Below are 7,209 nucleotides of genomic sequence, written 5' to 3'. Positions count from 1 at the left end.
CCGCATTATTCAGTGTTTTTACCTGTTCACATCACGGGGTCCCTTTGTTTTGGAGAGAAAGAGATCTCTGTGGATAATTCAGCTCCTGCTAAAACCCTCCTGCATGTATGTATCAGAAATTAGATGAGCACACATTAAGTTAGTGGTTCACAACTCCAGCCACTGGGTCCAGATTTCTCCTTAGGAGTTAGTTAAAGATCCACACATATAATACATTCAGCATCACACCTGCATTTGGACATGTCATTGAGCTACTTTACTGTCTCTGTCAAATAGCTGTCCATTAGTCTCTCACTTTACAGTAGGAAATGGCATGGTGCGGAAATAAAAGCTCTGTGCCGGAAGTTCACTGTACTTCAAAATAAAGTCATGGGTTTTTGGGGTTTTTTTTTGCAAACTTGACATGTTTGTGAGTCATTTGTGGTCTGTTAAGAAAGGACCCGCAACCCACTTTTGCCCATGCATTATCTGAGTAAATAGGTGAGCACACATTAGCAGATGCTGGGCTTGCAGCCAGTCCCTGACAAGCCGTACTGTTTCAGACAGACATTGATTCTTCACATGAAACTGCTTTATTCATTGTTTTGCCATTTGGTCCATTTGTTTTAGAGAGGAAGAGACTTCTGTGGAGAATCAGCTCCCAGTAAAAACCTCCCAAACAATTAACCGGAATTCTAACCAGGGGAAGTTTAAGCAGGTTGCAATCTGCAATCCACACGGCTAAATGCCACTAAATCTTAACACAGTGTTCCTTTAAACAGCTGTTTGCAGGATGCATAATGATGAGGTAATGTATCTAATAATGGCTGTGTAAGTTTGAAACCTATAATATGACAATGTTGAAACAAAGTTAACTTGTTTTAGCCACCAACATGAATTCATACATTGATGTATATCCACGTCCTGCAATAAATTTTATAAATAAAATGGATATTACATACCTGTCTATGAGAAGGAGGGCCGATTCAGGATCAGTTTTGAATTATTTCCAAACCCTAAATTCTAATCCTAAAATCTGTTGAATGACTGACAAAGGTTGACTTGTGTTTTTGCCCGTGCTCTGTCATTGTCTCTTTTACATTTTATTTTGTTGTTCTTTAGTCAATTCTTTTCTTTTTTTTTGCTGAACCTGCCCCAGTGTCAGCCATAACCACAAAATATAACATCAAAAATAAAATTTGCTCAAGAAAAAAATCTCCTGCTTTTTTTTTAACTGGCTAACATACTCCTCACTGCCAAATTTTGCCTGGGGAAATGTAAACAGAGGCTCTTCTGGTGTGCATGCCATAAATTGTTTCATCTGATTTTGATTCACATATGGACCCAGGGCATGATTAAACTGTGACAATATGGAAAAAGCCGGTCTTCTTGCTCATGGTCTTGTTTGCTTATGTAGGTGATATAGAGGCATCAGCATTAAATTGAGATTGTTCCAGTTAAAAAAAAAAAATTGAATAAATAAATAAATAAATAATAATAACCTAATGCTTACTGTTGGTTGGAAATGGGAAACAAACACCTGTCTCCTGTGTTGAAGTGCAATGTTTTGTTGATCCATTAATCCACTCCGACCTCTTCCAGCCATCATAATTAATACAGCTGATAAGAGTCTTTGTCTCTTTAATGTTATATTGTTTTGGGGCACTTGCAGACACGACACAATATAACAGAACAACAAGTCAAGCAATAAATCAGATTATTATAGACTACATATTAAAGTGTTTCCTACTGTACATTTGAATGGTAGTTTGTATTTCAAACAAAAGGTGAGAGCCTTGTGAGGAGAAGGCTTTGAAGCAGCATTTCATGTTGGGAAATTAAGCTGGATGGAAATATAATCAAATGAAAAAGAAAAAAAATCCAGACTTTTTGCCTTTTGGTATTTGGGGGAAAGGTCCGCAGGGGGAACTCGTGACCTCAGTATTACCAAAATCCTGGCTACTTCTCTGGGAAAGAACATAATTCTCAAACAAACATCCAACATTAGTTTCCTTTTATATGTTGATTACAAATCCTCATTAATTCCACTACGTGAGTCTCTAAAGCTGACCACACACATATGTGTTCAGTAAATATATTCCAGTACGGATCTCAATCTGGTACAGACAAAAAAATCCAGCCAAGAAGTTGTGTCTCTAAAAAAGCACTCCGATAGCTAATTAAAGTAAAAAAAAAAAAAAAAAGTGTGTGTCCGCAGAGGTTGTGATGGGGTGAGGGGAGGCGATTACTGGAACTAGAAAAACAAAAAAACAAAGAAACAGAGTAGCGTCACAGCCAGCTGTCTCACAAATCTATTTCTCTGTGGTGACTCACTCTCGCTAATCAGGTATTAGTTTAAACGCCATTGTTAAATGAGGACAATACAAACATTTCCTCTCGGCGTGGAGCCCATCAGGCGCCTGCCACTTACACTAAATGGATAATTGAGAAAAAAATAAACTGTGGGGTCCACTTGCTGCAGGCCAACTAGATCTGCAAGTTTAGTGTGTGTGTGTGTGAGGGAAAGCGCTCGGCCTTTGGTTTGCTCAGTGTGTGTGTGAATGAGAGAAAAAGAGTTGGAGGGGCGAGCGCATGCACAGCCACCAGTGGAGGAAAATTGAAGGCAGATTTTTCCAGCGGCAGGCGTTGGCTCCAAAATTGCTCATTTTGGACGGGGAATTTGCTCTGGCACGAGATGTGACAATGATATTCATTTCAGAGCTCGCCCCCATTTATACCATGCTGAACACACACACACAGACACACACATAGGCCCCAGCTGAACCAAAACTATTACAGAAAACTCAAACTGCCTTCAAAGGAGAAAAAGAAACATTCCTCATAGCCTCAAGTTTAGGCACTGATCAAAAGGCACATAAACTGTATCCCTCTCTTATACTCTCTTTCACTCTCTCTCACTCACTCACACACACACACACACACACACACACACACACACACACACACTTCTGTTTCCCATGTTCGGACGTCCACATGCATGCCCAGACCTGTAACGTGCCCACATTCGGGCTGATTTGATCCAAGCCCAGTGTCGTGTTTCTCCAAATAATCATCTCCAACTGGCCAGTATGGAGCCCATTAGAGAAAACTCCACTACAGATGGAGTTTGTAGTTTCCTCCTCTCTGCCTCCGTCAGCAGCACAGAGGAACGTGGGAGAGAAATAAAGAGATACAGACACACAAGCATCATTTCATCACAGAAAAAAAGCATATTATACAACCCCAGTTTCTCTTGATTTTAGGGCAGCAAGATTAGCTGAGAGGATTCTGAATGAGTATGAAATATTTGTATTAATCCTCCATCTTTTTATTGTTATTGTTTGTGTGTATTTGACTGAAATGTGGCTGTAGCACCAATATTGATCATTAATCATAATTTTACCAGTTTTGGTCTGTCAATTTTAGAAGTTTGGCTTGTTCTCTGGAATAAAAAGGAGTTGTACAAAAACATGGTTATATTCTTCAAAGTAAAGCAGAGTCAGTATTGTTTTGATATTAGTAGAGAAACCCAGGGATCGAATTAGCACTACTATTTAAACTTTCAAATGACACTCAACCCTTAAAGTACTTGAACTCGAGTCAAAACACTTCTTTTTTAATTTTATAGGGGACTGAAAATATTGTCATGAACATATAGGCATATATGTCTACCCTAAAGTTATATTCAGTCAATTCAAAGTCAGTTGTCTGCAATTGAGTCTGTTAAGTCTTATTTTCCACAGTGCAGCAAGAGTTAGTGTTAGTTTGTTTCACTTTAAATCAACTTGTCAATGCCACAACTGGGAGACTCTGCTGAGGAAGACTGTATGTTGTGATCAAAAGCTACAGAACCACTACTGAATAGGCCTTGTAGTGAGATTGTTTTGTCAGCATTTTTCAAGTATTTCCTAAGACCAAAATTTTTTTCTTGATTCCATGTCCTGTGGGTTTTTCTTTCAAGATGCGTTTGTAGACATTTCTTTAACGATGCTGGCTAAAATGTGCCGATTTTTGTCACTCATTTCAATAACAATGTGTTAAGGAAGCATACATATTCACAATCTACTTGACACAGTTGGTTTGTCATCAGCTAGATAAAGTAAGGAATACTTGATCAGTTTTATGACACATTCCTGGACCTGGTCAGCAGCTTCTCCTGACCTGCAGCTGTGTGAACGGCCAGTGTCCAGCAGAGGGAGTAAGACAGCTGATAATCTGGGGAGTCCCTGTAAAGGTTACACATGGACACCTCACATACTGTACTGCCATCAGCTTTACTGTCCTTGTCTCTGAGAGACAAAAATCTGATGTTGGTCATATTTTTTTAAGACAAAACTGTTTCCTGTTTAAACTGACAGGTGGAGCTGGAGCTGCTGGAGTGGATGGTCTGGCCCTCACTTCATGTCTTCAAAGTGTTATGAAAAAGCCTTGAGGTTTTGGACTCTTACACTAACACTCAACATTGGCTGACATCTATGGACGATTGTCGGCAGTCAACAGGCCCTGCTTATAATCTGTCTTTTAAAGCATTTTACTGCTTTGTGTCAGTTATGGAAGAAGCGGTTTTAAAGGAACAAAGCCCAAATGGACTATAAGGTCTGTAGGAGGAATAATGTAATATTCCCCGTGGTCAGTAAATTTCTGTGCTCTGGAGGCCTCTTGCATATTTCCCGGGTCATACACGTGTTCAGCTGCAAGAGGCTGAACTTCCTGTAAGAGATCGAGAAAGTCCTCCAAATACTTAAAATAGTTCATGTGCCATGAGGGAATATGAACTCTGGCGATGATTATATATAGTGATGATTTCTCGGAGCTCACGTCATGTCACTCACCATAATTGTTGTTTTGGTTGTTGCCCTGCTGGACCTCAGCAGGGCTGAGAGAATTAAAATGCTAATTCATCCAGGACCAGAACGCTCACAACAGCCATTTAAGTCGAGCCAGAAGCTTTTATCACACCATAATTAAGTTACTTTCAGGACAAGACAAGAACTATCTTTGTCACTGCGTTACATGCAGCATGGGAAAATCCAGCATGTGACATTTGGGTTCGTCCTAGCGTCCTGTACTTTTGAATCTGAAAAGTTCGGTCATGTGGAGTGAAATGCAGAAATGGGGCGACTTTCTTCAAGATGCCAAATCATCCCAATTACCCCAGATCATTAAAGGATTATTCAGTTCATAGTGCACTCACCAAAGTGATAGCTGAGATCTAGGAGCATGGCAATGTCACTAAAAAGAAGTCTGAAATGTCAAGAAACACAAGCAGTCAGACGACTGGGCGTGTTGGAAACAAACCTTCAGGTCAGCCAAACTTATTTTGAAGAAATAAAGGAAGATGAGACTCACAGAGACACTTCCTGCTTCAACTTTGATCTACCATAGTTACTGTAGTTGTGTGCACACAGTTTTCCTGTGCAATGAGAGATTATTAGCAACATTTCAGGTGCACTTACTTTTCATTTTACCTCCTCATAAAGGGATTTAGATAATCTTTACGAACTGTTGACTTGGTTACAACTTGTCTGATCATCTGATGAACCGTCAAACTTCTATCTCATTGCTCCCAGATCTCAGAAATGAGCTTGGTGAGTACACTGTTACCATAACGGATAAAAATGACGGCCAAAACTTTAAAAATTAGACCAATTTGTACCAAGCCAGAATCATTATTTATCCGTCTTATCCAGTCCTAGTTGGCTAAACTTCCTGTAACCCTACCCATATTAATGTATTGGATGATGCAAAACCTGAGATGGTGTTCAGTTACATAACATTCAGTGCTAAGATTTTAAAATTTAATTATTATTATATGGCAACTTCTTGATGGTTAAGGTTGAAGACAAATTGTGGTTTTAAAAGAAATACAATTTTTGGTTGACAACAGGACTCAAATGTCATTCTCTTGCTTAAAAGTCAGCTCACTGCATGCCCATCCGCCACTCTTAAGGGTTCAGCATGCTTTAAACAAACTACTTGGTAGTACATTTCATCCAACCTTGTCTAAAGTCAAAGGGCCCTATAGCACATGGTCTAAGGTGCATGGTGCAAGTGAATTAAGATGTGTCCAACTCCACTTTGACTAAATGGCACATGATCTGCACACAAAGTAAGGTGGAAGGGGCAAAAGGGTTGTGTATGGTCCCTTAATTAATCATAGGTGTGTTTTGGGCATAACATGAATTCCACCAATTAGAGTGTCAGCTCCCATTCCCTTTAAAAGCCATGGTTGATTTGACAAATTGATGTGTGAATGGTTTTCTGCTGAGAGTAATGGAGTAAGAGCAGTGATGTCAATGCAGCAAATATCATAGAACATTTAAGCAGCAAAATTAAAAACTGCAGTTATAAACTTGACAGGGGAAACGGAATTAAACGTTTAGCTTCTGAAATAATCAAGTTATGCTGCTCCTGGTGTGTAGATATGCACAGCATCTCTCTTAGTGGGGAGTCAGACAGCAGCTCTGCTCTGCTCTCTGCTATGTTCACATTTCAGAGAATGTGTTAATTTTTTCCTCAGTAGTGATGTATTATTTCAGCTATCCACAACCCATCTGTTTATCCCTGTGTGTGTAACAAGCAAGAGTGTGAGAAAAAAAAGCCTATATCAGTGCATATTAATATCTTAATAATGCGCTCTTTAAATAGCAGGAAAATACTGTGCCATTCTGATTTTAGACCAGGTTATTGTTAGTCAATGGCACAATCGCTTTCTGCTGCCTCAAAATAGCAATGTGCTCGACCGCACCTCATTTTAGGACCTACACGCCCATGAGCGCACATATGTGCTACTTACACAACTTGGGCGCTGGCCGTGAAAATGACAACTACATCACACTGAAACTTGGAATGACAGTTATGCTGCGCTGTGCACTGCTTTGCACCAGGTGTAAGCTAGGGCCCATAGTGTTTGTTCTGAATGTCCACCCTGGAGTGTGGGGCCAAAAAGCCTGCCATCATTGATCCCTCTCCAACAACTAGTAATGTCAAAGTTATGAATTGCACAAATGGTGACAACACACACCCACACAGTTTCTCCATTAATGAATTAACTCTCAGCTCCACAGATCCTGTCAAAAGTGGTCATGAAGGTCAGATTGTCTGTTTCGGAAAGAATAATTGTCATACAGGCACCTCTAAATTCTGAATGCAACAGTCGGTTTCAGATTCAATCAGACAGTCGGACAAGCACGACATTTGAAGCATACAGAGGCCTTCGCTCTCTGCATG

Source organism: Epinephelus fuscoguttatus, linkage group LG10 (genome assembly GCF_011397635.1).
Source record: "Epinephelus fuscoguttatus linkage group LG10, E.fuscoguttatus.final_Chr_v1".
NCBI lineage: Eukaryota > Metazoa > Chordata > Actinopteri > Perciformes > Serranidae > Epinephelus > Epinephelus fuscoguttatus.
This window is presented reverse-complemented; position numbering follows the sequence as displayed.